General features: G+C 35.8%; 1 protein-coding gene across 6 annotated transcripts in view; it reads left to right on the plus strand.

The window, feature by feature from the left end:
- The window catches only part of NRIP1 (nuclear receptor interacting protein 1), a 97,505-nt gene that overhangs the window by 45,385 nt on the left and 38,795 nt on the right, over window positions 1-13,325 (plus strand). For 3 of the 6 annotated variants that reach the window (XM_078057755.1, XM_078057798.1, XM_036092661.2), the window contains exon 3: window positions 3,372-3,494. The exons of 1 other annotated variant lie outside the window; for it this stretch is intronic. The gene's annotated coding sequence lies outside the window, so the exon portion shown is untranslated. Of the gene's footprint in view, window positions 1-3,371; window positions 3,495-11,187; window positions 11,297-13,325 lie in introns of those variants that run through there. 2 more of the 6 variants (XM_078057904.1, XM_036092662.2) reach the window with 2 other exon arrangements.

Here is a 13,325-nt window from a genome sequence, read left to right on the forward strand (position 1 = left end):
ATATCTAAACAACCTGAAGGTCCTAATCAGGCAAAGTGAACATACAGTGAAGGTTAGTTCAGCACCTGGGATTGTGCTTCTCTTGTTCACTTTATAATTCCAACACCTAGCACAGTGCCTAGCCCCCTAAAATTTGTTTAGCTTAACAGATAGATAGTTGAATGTCTTGCTTTCTTAGCATCGCATTCATTTTACCGTATCTGTCATTAAATATTATTTGAAATTATATATTTTGATGATCACATAATATTCTATAGAAATGTTGCATTTCTATAATTATAACAGTTATTTAAATGCTGTTTTATTCATAGAAATGCTTCCTGTCTTCATGATCCAAAACATCTGGTAAATTCAGTTCCATTGACTTGGATTTAAGACTGATTTACTCATTTATTAATATAAGACAGTTTTAAGATATTAATAAATCTGTGAGTAGTTTCTTTAATATCATCTTTTGCTAACTTTTATTTAAATATTCTTTTAATTTATCTTTCATGTGATCATGTTGGCTCAAAAGGGTTAAAACAGGGCTTTAATAGAGACCAGTCATTAAAACAAACTATTCTAGAATGTGGCAAAATATCAGACACAAATTGTGGGCTCTAGATATTTTTCTCTTTACATGGAAAAATATAGACTCATGAACTTCATATACCATTGCCAAGTGTTCTGTACTACCTGAATTAAGACCATTGTAGGTGGGTTACACTAGAGAAGTCAGATGTTTGTTCCAGAGAACTGCCAACGCCCCATCTTTGTTGCAAGTAAAATATACCAGAGTTTGAATTCCACTTTAAGCTTTTACTGGTATTATGATTTGGGGCAACTTAAACTCAGGTTCCTCATCTATAAAGTGGGGTTGATAATAGTCATCTCATAGGGTTGTTTTAAAGATCATATATATAAAGAGGTTAGTGGAGGGTCTGATACACACTAAGTGCCCAGAAAACAAGGGCTACCATTAATCACCTTTTAAGTCTCTGGTCGTCATGGGAGTGTTGGTAGGAGTGCTAGCTATCAGGGTTCCTTATGCTTCAAGGCTTCATTAGCAGATGCTGACCAGCTTGTTAATAATGTGCCTCTGAAGATGTTTACTGATATTTTTGTGAGGAATTGGTCATTTTCTTCACTGAGTATACTCGGAGTTGTCTAGAGACTGTTTCTTGTCTGCACATGTCCCAAAAAAGATTTGGCCCCAAAGGTGGTATTTTAAAGTACCATTAAGTTAGATCTTTTGACATCAACTTGTAAGTCATGTTTGTAGCATTCATAAATATAGTTATGGTTACTTTCTTTTACCTGCTTTAAAATAAAAGGTAATACTTTTTTTTTTTTTCAAGAAGGAAAGAAATGCAACTGAAAACTAAACGATTAAATTCTACTTGAATTTCAGTGCTTTAATAGGTAATGTTGACAAGGGGCAAGATAGGGTTGCCAGGGTATAGCTTCTGAGGTTGGGCCCTGGGGATTTAGGAAATCCCTAGGGCCCCCAGCAGATTCTGATAGGAATACTAATACGATTGCAAATGCAGTTATTTTTAAATTCACATATAAATCACTGCCTTCTAGTTATAAATAATCAGAAGTGATTGTTCCCTATTCCTCTTAGAATTCCTGTCAGAATTTATAGTCAAGGCTCAATTTAAACCCAAGATTTGCAATTTTGGGACATGACACTTAACTGGCCTTGCTCATTGTCTGTTTCCCCTCTATAAAATGGAATAATGCCTTCTCTGCTCGTTTCTCTGAGTTATGAAGATCAAATGAGGTCATGTCCATGAAAGCGCTTTGTAAAGCACGTAGCTTACTAATTATTACTCCAGTTTATCCTGTCAGACCTGCCCCTTTCTCACAACTGTTAGGTAGGTCACTGGTGGAGCTCAGAGCTCAGAACTCTGTAATGTGCACCACCTCTGAGGAGTCTTTCACTTGTACGAGGAAGCAGACAGTTGTAGACTGTTGGTATTTTTATCCTTTAATTCATTTTATTTATTACCAAAGTAATACATGTTTATTATAAAGAAGCTAAGAAATATAAATCAGCAAAAAGGAAAAATAAAAATTACCTTTAAATGAAGAAATAATTGCTACATTTATTTTCATATACTTTTGAAACAAATTCAACTGTACTGAACATAAGGCTGTTTCCTATTTTTATCACTTAATATATATTATATGGAATGATATGCTATAATTTTTTATATATGTTAGTGGCTACATAGTATCCCACCATGTAATATACCAGAATTTATTAAACTTGTGATTTTGACATTTATTAGCTGTTGTCAAGTTTTTTTTACTATTAGAAATAATGTATATTGTCACATCCTTATATCTAAATACTTGTATATATCCTCATTTTGTTTCTCATTAAGATAAATCCTAGACTTGGAATTGCTACATCAAGGGGCATGCAACATTTTAAGAAATTTAATATTTCATAGCTTTATTGAGTTATAATTGACATTCAATAAACTGCACATGTTTAGGGTTTATAGTGTGATCATTTTGAATATGTATACACCCATGAAACCATTGCCACAGTTAAGGTAAGGTCCTTTTGTAATCCCTCTTTCCTGTACCTTCCCGCCCCTCGATCCCCAGATAACCACCAAAATGTTTTCTTTCCCTGTGGATTACTTTGCATTTTCTACAGTTTTATGCAAATGGAATTACACACTATGTATTCCTTTTTGTCTGGCTTCTTGCACTCAGCGTAATTATTTTGAAACTCATCCATGCTCTTGCTTATATCAATCATGCATCCTTTTTTGTTGCTGAGTAGTAAATATTCCATTGTATGGGTATACCATAATTCATTTACTTACTGATAGGCATTTGAGTTGTTTCCAGTTTTGGGCTATTTAAAATAAAGCTACTTTGGAGATTGGTGTACAAGTCTGTCTATGGACATAAGGCATTTGATATTTATTACAAATTTTGTGCTAGAAGGTTTTTTGTAAAGAAAAAGCTTAATATGAAAATCTATTCTTCCTTTTTCCTTTTTAGTTTTCTTCTTTTTTTTTTTTTTTTTTTTGAAATATACCTTTGGGAGGATTTAGAATTTTTAGATGTAACTTAATTGGATTAATTTGACGGAAACTTGAAATTAACAGAGGTTAACAAGCATATCCTAGCAACTATAAACCTTATTCACAGTTTGTTGTCTTGAAACATCTACTTTGATCAAATGTATTGTCTAGAAAGCAAAAGTTACGTAGTTTCCTTTAATGAATGATTCATACTTCATAAAACCATATTTCTCTGTTAAATGACTACTTCTACATTGAACTTGAACAAGAAAAGATACTGGGAAAAGTTTACAGAACTTCACAAAAGATATTCCAGAATCTGGTTTTCCTTTTCCTCAGGTGCACACTAGCCCGAAAGAGGAACAGGGAAATCTAAAGACTCCAGATGACATCAGCGCTCCTTTTCAACAGCCTTCTCCATTTCCTTTCTCAGAAAGTAGAGACAGACCTCAGAGACAGATGGTGAGAATACTTTTCCTGACTTCTTAAGGCTTAATCATGGTGATTTTAATATATTTTGGAGAATCCTTTCTTAGTGATAAATTAGCTTGTAATCACCAGATTTATGTTTTGTGTTTTATCTGTGCAAATTATTTCATTAGGCACAGTGTGGTTTAAAACAAAAAAAGTGAATAGTGAATAAGATACAATCCTAAGGAATTTAAGGATAAGTACAGATAAATAAATTTAGTCAAGCAGTAAAAAGAGCTTAAATGCCATAAGAAAGACACAAAAAATATTCTTCAGAATTCAAAGGTGTAGATTACTTCTGGAGAGGGGGATTGGGAAGCTTGAAATCAGAAATAGTGTTTGTGTTGATGATACTTAATTTGTTTTTACCAAAAACCAGAGAAAATGAACAGTTAATATAAAACCTGAAATAGCAATCTGATTTCAGATAAAAAGTTAATTATTGTTTTGAGGAAAAATAGAAGCATGTTTGGTTATTGTGGGTTTATTATAGTCTAAGTCAATGATTACTTTTTGAATTATGTAAAATGGTTACCTCTTGTAAGGCAAATAGTATATAATAGTATATTAGCATTTCTGAGAAGTGATCAAATAGTCTGATTAAATTAACACAAGTAGGTGGGCGGTACAACAGAAAGAGATGGGTGAGTGGTTAATTCTACAAGGATTAACACTCCTGTTACCTAGTATAGCCACAACCTAAATGAATTTGTCATGTCTTAAGCTCTTGGACTTTGTGCTGCTTACGCCTGGGCAGAGAAGCACTCCAAGTAAACTGGGAAAGGACATAGTGATTAATTATTGTGCTCATAATTAGTTGTGAAGAGTTCACTCTCAGTTAGCTAGCTGAAAACTCTTGTTAGAAGAAAGCAGATAGGACATCCTAAAATTCATGGTGTTTTAATGGACCCTGATGTTTCTAAAGGGGGATGGCAACTTGGAGCCAAATTTGTTTCTTATCTTAGGTGTCATATGGTTGGCACAGTGATAATACAAATTCCTTTTTCTTCACTATTCTGATTATATTCAGAAAACCTAGTGATTAAGTTATTTAATCATTCTACTTATTTCTTATTTTAATCATTCTGTGTATTCTTTCTTGTCATTTAAGCAAGAAAATCTTTAAAACATCTTATTTAATAAAAATTACAATTACTAATAATTATTTGGTTGCTAGTCATTCGTCACATACTCACATATTATTTTTTCCCCTAAATTAAGATTTTAAATCAACCACACTTATTTGTTAAATGCTGAGTTCTTTCATTCAGGTATAATTATGTGTTAATGACTGATAGTCTGAAATCTGTTTTTATATTTGATGAGCATCGTTGTTATTGCACCCTAATTCCCAACTTTTAATTTCATTAAAATGAAAATTATAATCATGCATTTTCTTGTGACCCACAAGATATAATTAGTTTGTTGTTCTTAATTTGTCAACGCCCTTGTTTTACCAAGTACCAACCACCACTTATGACAGTTGGATAAATAAATCATAGATAGCCAGCTGGCAAATTTACATAGCCAATAAGTTGTCCTTGAAAAATGATCAAATTTAGATCTTTCTCCCAGATAGAAAAGACAGATTATTTAGAATGTACAATGAATAGTTTTGAAAGCATATAAGAATGAGCTATTCTTGATTATCATTTATGTATATTTAATTTTTTTTCAAGATTTAAAAGTGAATTTGTTAAGTATATGTTTTCTAAATTATGTTTTGAATGAGAGTCCATGGTCAAATAAATTTGGCGAAGTTGTCATTATATGAAATATCTTTTCAGTAGGCATTCCATTAGCCAGCTATTGGATTCTCAGTTTCCAAAAAGAGGGCCTTATATAGACTAGTATTTGATAGAAAACAGTTGAAGACTCTGAATTAATATATTCCATGGGGTTTTACTGTAGCTTGTCTGTCATACAGCTACACTCCGAAAACAGGTACGTCACTTTTTTTTTTTTTTTTTAAGAGGGAGAGAGAAGGGGGAGGGGAGAAAGGAGAGGAAGAGAGAGAATCTCAAGCAGACTCCACACCCAGCACAGGAGCCCTATATGGGGCTCAGTCTCACGACCCTGAGATCATGACCTGAGCCAAAATCAAGAGTTGGACCCGTAACCCACTGAGCCACCCAGGTGCCCCGGTACATCATATTTTTAAGTAGAGTAATGTCCTGAATGAGAGGCCAAAGAGGGTGATTAGGAAAAAAGGAGTAGAATTTGAGTAAATGAATATTGCAAACCATATAAAGCCTGAAGTGTTTATAAAGCTTCTCAGTGCCTTAGGCCAGATTTCCTTTGCTCACTTGTCACCTCCTTCTTTTGAAAAAAAAAAGTGGACATCCCATATAACTAATAAAATAAAATCACCTTTTTTTGTGTTTTTTTAGAACTCCATATACTTCCTGTGCTCTGTTTGTTTCAGAGTGCAACATTTATTAGTTGATTTTGACAATACTGTTAATATAGAAAACAGTGACTATCTCAGGTAGAATTAGATAATTGGCCATAAATCAGTTTAGCGTAAACACTTGAATATACTCATTTTCTCACTAAGTGGAGTTTTTATTGTTGTATCTCATGAGTTCTCACTCGGAAGAGTTCTTTAATGTATGTTTTTTTCCTAGTTCAATTACATTATTGATAACTATTTCAATACACATGACTATTTCAACACACGTTTTAAGTGCTAGAACTTTCCTATCATATATAGAAGTATCTGTATGAAGAGACAATGGCCAGTGATTCAGTTGGTACTAACAGATTGGGTCACCAGGTTGGTAAAGTGAGTCTAGTCATCTACATGGAATGCCTTCCCCAAACTTTATAAAACATTTCTCAAAGTAATGTTTTTAATTAAGAAATAACACTTTGAGAGGCACCTGGGTGGCTCAGTCGGTTAAGCATCTGACTCTTGATCTTAGGTCAGATCTTGATCTCAGGGTCATGAGTTCAAGCCCCCCCCACACCCAGCGTGGAGCCTCCTTAAAAAAAAGAAAGAACACTTTGAAAAAGTGTTTAAACTCCTACACAAGATAATCAGTTGAGAATGTGGTACTGGTGAAAGCAAGATCAATCCAGAATCTGGGTGAGTTATTTTAGTTGGAATTAATTCCCATAAACTAACTTGGCTTTCTCAACTGATGTTTCCCTGGCTTTGTGGACAACCTAGGCAAGAAAATTTGGGTGATGGGCCCAAATGAAGCATTAATTTCCAACATTGCTTTTACCCACATTTTAATTTCCTTTCCCACAGCCAGCATCTTGTCTCAGAGTGCATTTCTCATCTAGAATGCTTGTTCTAGAAGCCTCCTTACTTATGCCTTTGTCTCCACAACCACCACATTTTCCTAAAACTTCCAATTTGCTTCTGTTACTTCTCTGATAAAACAATTCAGTGATCCCAGTAACATAACCACCATAGGAAAGTAACAGGGCTTCCTTAATCCTAATTCACTGTTACAATGGGAAACATTAATATAATTAACTTTTTGCTGAACTTGGTGTCATTAAAGAATTGACTTTTTAAAAGTCTTTTACTTAGTACCTTAATTGATACAACTAACATCATTTTGAGAGGAAAATTCCCCACTATACCAAGCCTCCATGTCAACTCAGGTTTTTTTCTCTCCCATGAAAGGTTTCAAATGAAATAATTAAAATAATTTTAAAATGTCTTGGTTAAGAGTGTCCATTCACTTTCTCTTCTTACTCAGACCCTGGTCTTTTTCACTTAAAATAACTGTAGTGAACCTGATACTCTCCTTGATTCTCTGCTATGTTTGCCCTTCAGCCACATGGCCTGCGGTTTGCACATCTGAAATTAGTGTGATGCTGACAGTACAATTTATGCATTTTATATGGATAACCAGAATTTCCTCATTCTAGATTAGAGATATACTAGTAATTTTCAAACCCCATTTATTTTATTTATTTATTTATTTTTGCATTTACTTATAGAAAGATGATTGGTGGGGCGCCTGGGTGGCTCAGCTGGGTGTGTCTGACTCTTGATTTCAACTCAGGTCATGATCTCAGGGTCGTGAGATTGAGCCCCAGCACAGGCTCCCACACTGGGCATGGAGCCATGCCTAAGATTCTCTCCCTCTCCTCGGTCTCTCGCCCCGTCTCTCCCCTCCCCCCGCCGCCATGCGGGCATGTGCACTCATGCCCCCTCTCTCTCTCTTTTTCTAAACAAAATAGATTATTGATAGGTTGAGTACAACCTATGCAAGCTCTGGCTTGAAGCTTTTCTCTCCAGTTGTCCTTCCTCCATCCCGCCATCTTGCAGCTTGTTCTCTAAGGTTCTCAGAATATCTGTGGTGAAGGACCAGTTTTTGTTTTCACTTCATTTTTTTTTAACAAATTACTTTTATTGTATTTTTAAAAAGCTGCTATCTATGACAGATTGGAAATGAAGAAAAAGGCCTACAAATTACAAGTCCAAATTTTTCGTCATTGAATTCAACTGATAACAAATTACATTATCACATTCTATAAAACTTCTTAATTACGCACAATTTCTGATATTTGAACAGAATTCAAATATCTGTTATTAGAAACTTAAAGTTTCTAAAACATACTGTGTACTGTTGCGCTTTCCTGCTGGGACTGATGCTCCTCCCCCCTGCTTGAAGAGCGCTCTTTAACTTATGTTCCATTTGGCAAAGCCTTGATTTTGCTCGTCATTCCACATGCCACCTGTGTGGCAGAGTGCCTTCACTAAAAACCTGTTCCCTGCCTGTCTTCTTCCCAAGACTTTGCCCTTCCATGCTCTTTTCACTTTTTGCATGCCTTTCTTATACTAGGATCTCACTACATTGTGGATTATATTTTTCCTGACAGGGGTGAGCCTACTAAGGGCCAGTTTATCACTTAATTATCCTTCTATCTTCAGTTCTCAACACATAGCAGCTTTTTTATAAATATTTGTGGGTTTGTTACTTCTGGCATGGTGAATTCAGAAGAGTAGTGACTGTGCAAAGGTGGTAGATGTTTTGTACCATCTTTAGCTTACTAATTTTCTTTTTTAAAAGGTCATTTTTTTTTCTTTCCCCTACCCAGGTCTTTGAAACATTTCTGCATAGAGAACAGTATTTATCTGGCATGGTTATAGCATAAATTCTTGAAAATTAGAAAGTAGAGATTTTGTTTGAAGATTAAAACCAAGATTGAAGTTCTTGACTCTGTTACAGTAGACTGGGAGCAGCTCTCAAACTTTTAGTCTCAGCACCCCTTCAGACTCTTAAATTATTGAGGACCCAAGAGAGCTTTTCTTCATGAGGGTCATATCAACCAATATTTTACCATACTAGAAGTTAAAATCGAGAAAATTTTTAAAACACAAGAATATACAAGGCTACACTCCATTAGCCATTAACACATTAGCCATGACACATCACATGGCCTCTGGACAACACCATTGTACACTCACGAGAGAGAGAGACAAAACAGATAACAGGTTAGTACGATGAAAATAGTTTGACCTTATGCACCTCCTAAATGGATCATGGAGACTCTTGGGGTCCCTGGACCACGCCTTAAGAACTTCTGCTTTACAGGAATTTACTTGTCTAATTGCCAACAGAATATTCTGTTATTTTTATTTCAATGATGGATCCTAGCTTTTGTGTTTGTAGGTTAATAAGTTGGTTGTTTTGTTTTGTTTTGTTTTGTTTTAGTATCTGCAAGTCTTATCATATTACCCACCCTCATATTAATGTCTAGACATACAGTGTGCTGGAAACGTACCGGTGGGATGGAGATGCTTACTCAAGAAGTCATTTTATTTGTAGATACTTAAGAAGGTCATTTCTAGTTGTGCCCTATCACTATACTGGCTCTCAGTTGCTAGACCTTTTTATGACTTGTGAACCTCCAAATACATCTCCTGTGATGATGATTCTTCCTCCAGAGGGCTTGGAGATTTGGTCATTTCTTAATGAGTTCACAGAGTAAAGTTTACTTCTTCAGGGAAGTGAGAAATACTCCCTTCGGAATCTTTCTTCTTCTCTCCTTGGTTTGACCTTCCCCTCCACTTGCCTCAACCTGATCCCTGAGGCTGGCTTTCCTTTCCTGAGAGTACAGTCTGCTCTCTGGCAGATAGTTTCTTGGCCCTGGTGAGTCCTGTTCTTTTTTACTCCCTACCCTCTTACCTTGGCTGATACTCTGTTAAATTCTTTCTGAGGTCTTAGCAGGACAGTCAGTCTCTAGAGTATTTGACGACTGTCTTCAAATTGCATGGGTACTGGGTCTTCCCAGAGAGTTCTGGGATTTCTTTGTGTACCTTGTCAGCTGCATGGGAACACCAAGATGGCTGCTAGTTGAGACCTAATCCCCTGACAACTCAATATTGTTTTTACTAATAGGCTTTTTATTGTGTAATGGTGTCATGGTGTGAACTATAATTTAGGGACTTATCATTATAAGTGACACACTAAAAGCACAAAGCTGATAGGATGTTGGGGATTTTTTATTTTTTAATTCTGAGTTATAAACATAGTACATACTCAATAAATGTTTGCTGAATTAATTTTATGCTCATTAGTGTTGATGAAACTCTTCATAATGTGGTAGCCTCATCAACCACATTATGATTTAAGCCAGACATCTCTCTCTTATAGCCAAGGGAAATATGCCTTCACACTATTCTGAAAAGGTACACATTGCTGCCTTAATAAGCAAAAATCCTTACCTGATACTTAATGAAGATTGTTACTTGAAATGTAGAAAATTCAAATCTACAACAGATTCTGATTTTGACTCTTTGTTACATACCTCTGTAGGAGTTCTTAGTTTTCTTGAAACTTTGTACAAATCATGTCAACAAGGTGATTTACAAACCTGGGCTTGAGATACAATAATTATTTTCATTATTTTTTTGACAATGAATTTGCTATTAAAAATACCCTTTTGGGGGTCACCTGGGTGGTTCAGTCATTAAGCGTCTGCCTTCAGCTCAGGTCATGATCCCAGAGTCCTGGAATGGAGCCCTGTATATCCGGCTCCCTGCTCAGCGGGGAGCCTGCTTCCCCCTCTCCCACTCCCCCTGATTGTGTTCCCTCTCTCGCTGTGTCTCTCTGTGTCAAATAAATAAATGAAATCTTTAAAAAAAAACTTTTTTTACAGCACTCTTTATGTTCTACAAATTGCTTTCTAAACATTCAGACCAGCCTTTATTGTTTTTTCAGTTATCTTTTTCTTCAACATTCCTGCCCCTGCCTTATTTTGACCATGTTTTCTTCTCTGCACTAATTCATCTCAATTTCTCCCCTTCAAGCCATCAACAACTCTACAACTTCTGTTTTTGTTTTTGACATGCATTTAATCATACCATTGCCTGTAAACCTTCCACTGCCCACCAGATAAAGGCTAGCTCCTTGGCATGGCCTTGATTCAAAGTCCTTGGTCCCAATTTTGTTTTCAGCCTAATCTCTAGTCACATTGGACCACCCCCTTCCTGTATCACACTCAGCTCTTCCCTGCCTATTTATGTAACCTAGGGTGGCGCCATTCTCTTCTCCCTGGCCAGCCCTTGTTTTTTAACCATCACTGACCACCTAGGGCACATGTACCTGTGAACTGAAAACCTAGTTACTGTTCACTCTGCGTTCCTAGAGTACTTTTTTTACAGACTTCAACATAGCATTTAGCACAGTATATACTCTTGTCTTCTTTTGCACAGGGACTAAAGAAGAAATTCACATGTATGGTTCACTCTCATGCATTATCTACTTACGAGGTATTACTTTACCCTTTTCCTGTCCCATTTAGGAAAGCGTATCAGAATTCAAGTAAGTGAAAGTATGGTTGTTACTCAGCATAATCTTGAATTTACTTAGTCTTTTTTTTTTAAGGGCGTAATTTGAAACCTATTAATAAATTCTGTGCCTTTTACTAAATACTCTTTACAACTAATTATGATATACCTTATATCTGATGATGACAAACTAACATGTTATAGATGGAGAGATACTTAAAATGCAGTATCCTACAATCAGTGTTACAGTGTTTGTTCCCTTAGACTATTGGGAGCATAGCTACTAAATTAAACTTCGAGAGCATTGCCAGGGAAGACTCACACCCTCTGCTGGCACCGATACTGTTCTCTTGATTCATGCATTGGAAGTACTACAACACAGTAACAGCATGTCACACTGATTTTTTGTAACAAGCCTGACATGGCTTTGTTTTATGTATGTTCATTTTCTGTTTTTTCCTATTCTGATTTTTTCCTCTCTTAGCAGTGTATCCATCATGTTAGATATAAGAAATTTGTAAACGTATGATGTAATTTTCTTTACCTGTTGTAATTTTAGTAAGCTGTAGGTAATATGCATGAAGTTTGTGACTTAACCAACTAGAAGCTTATTCTTAAAAAAGAAAGAAAGAAAATTCTAGAGATTAACGTTGATAGAAATGTTTCCTTATTCTTAACCTATGACTGTCCTGCAAATCTAAGAGCTAACAAATAGAGCTTTAAGTTTTACATTCACTACACTAAAATATGGGCCTGGGCAAGAAGAAAATTGACCCAAATTCTTAATAAGTGCAATGGGAGGTTTAGTTTTGAGGACTAATAGCTGCCCCATCCTTTGTGATTGCTTGCTTACATAATTTGTTATGAAAGAATGCTTCTAGGTAAACTATCTCTCCAGAAAGCTTGTGATTTGTTCTGTTCTGCTTGGGAAGGGTTAAGAGGAGACAACATCCTGTCAAAGACCTTGTTTTTAATTTTGCCTCTCACACTGGCACAGATCCTGCTAAGAGCAGCCCAGATTAGTTCGGAAAACCTTTGAAGAGATTTAAGATGTCCTTCAGCCAGTTTGAAGGTTTTTGTCTTGCAAATCCAGTACAAGGGCGCCTGCAGGCATCTCGACCCTTGCTGTGCTGCTGATGCAGCTCAAGGTCACACTAACCCGCCCTGTGACATTCAACAACAACAAAAAATTATGCGGTGAAACTGCTTCAGCGTTTAGCCAACCAACAACTTCCTTTAGTGAGGAACTGAGGAAGAAGTCTTTCTTTTCCCCTCTTTTTCTTTTTTTGGGGACTCTGTGAATTTTTTGCTGTAGGAAATAATCCCGGATTTATGGTGTGTGTGATGACAAGGTCATTTCTTAATTAGAACACATGTAAAGAACAAAGCTAAATGGCTTCAAAACAGCTTTGTAGTTGATGGAGAGGATTTAAATTATTTAAAGAGATAGTCACCCATGTATGATGGAAGCTGAATTCTAAAGGCATTAACTCCTTCATTCCGGTCTACTTGCCATTTTTTTCTTTGAATTCTTATGTTTGACTTACATTCTAAACTAAAGAAAATGTGTAAATGCCCATTTTTTAACAAGGTGAAACATAATTTATGAATCAAATTCTTAGATAAACTTTTAATGGAGAAGTTTTCTTCCTGTGACAGTTCTCTTCTGGGAATTTCATCAAATGACTTGTTTTAGGAGCTAGGAATTATGAACTTTTCCCTCTGGCAACTGTGATTTATTTATAATGTGTTGTAGGGGATGAGCAAAGGGCTTTTTATTGCCTCACCTTGTCTCCTTCATTTTTGCCCATTTGTGATTTAGAATTCTAGTTGAGCAATTTATCCCTGCTTCTTTAGAAATTATAGCACAGATCATTCAGGTTTCTCAACTCTCAAAGAATCAGTATAGGAAGATACGTGCTTCTTTCCTAAGGAAAAATAAAAGTAGTGTTAGTTTAAAGTGGACTTTCAGAAAGTTGTTTCTGAATATACGTAACTTTTTTGAGGCACAATGAAACCATGTCCCTAAAGACTAAGCCATATTGGATTCCTTTCCATTGTGG

The sequence above is a fragment of the Halichoerus grypus genome, chromosome 1, assembly GCF_964656455.1.
Source record: "Halichoerus grypus chromosome 1, mHalGry1.hap1.1, whole genome shotgun sequence".
Classification (NCBI taxonomy): domain Eukaryota; kingdom Metazoa; phylum Chordata; class Mammalia; order Carnivora; family Phocidae; genus Halichoerus; species Halichoerus grypus.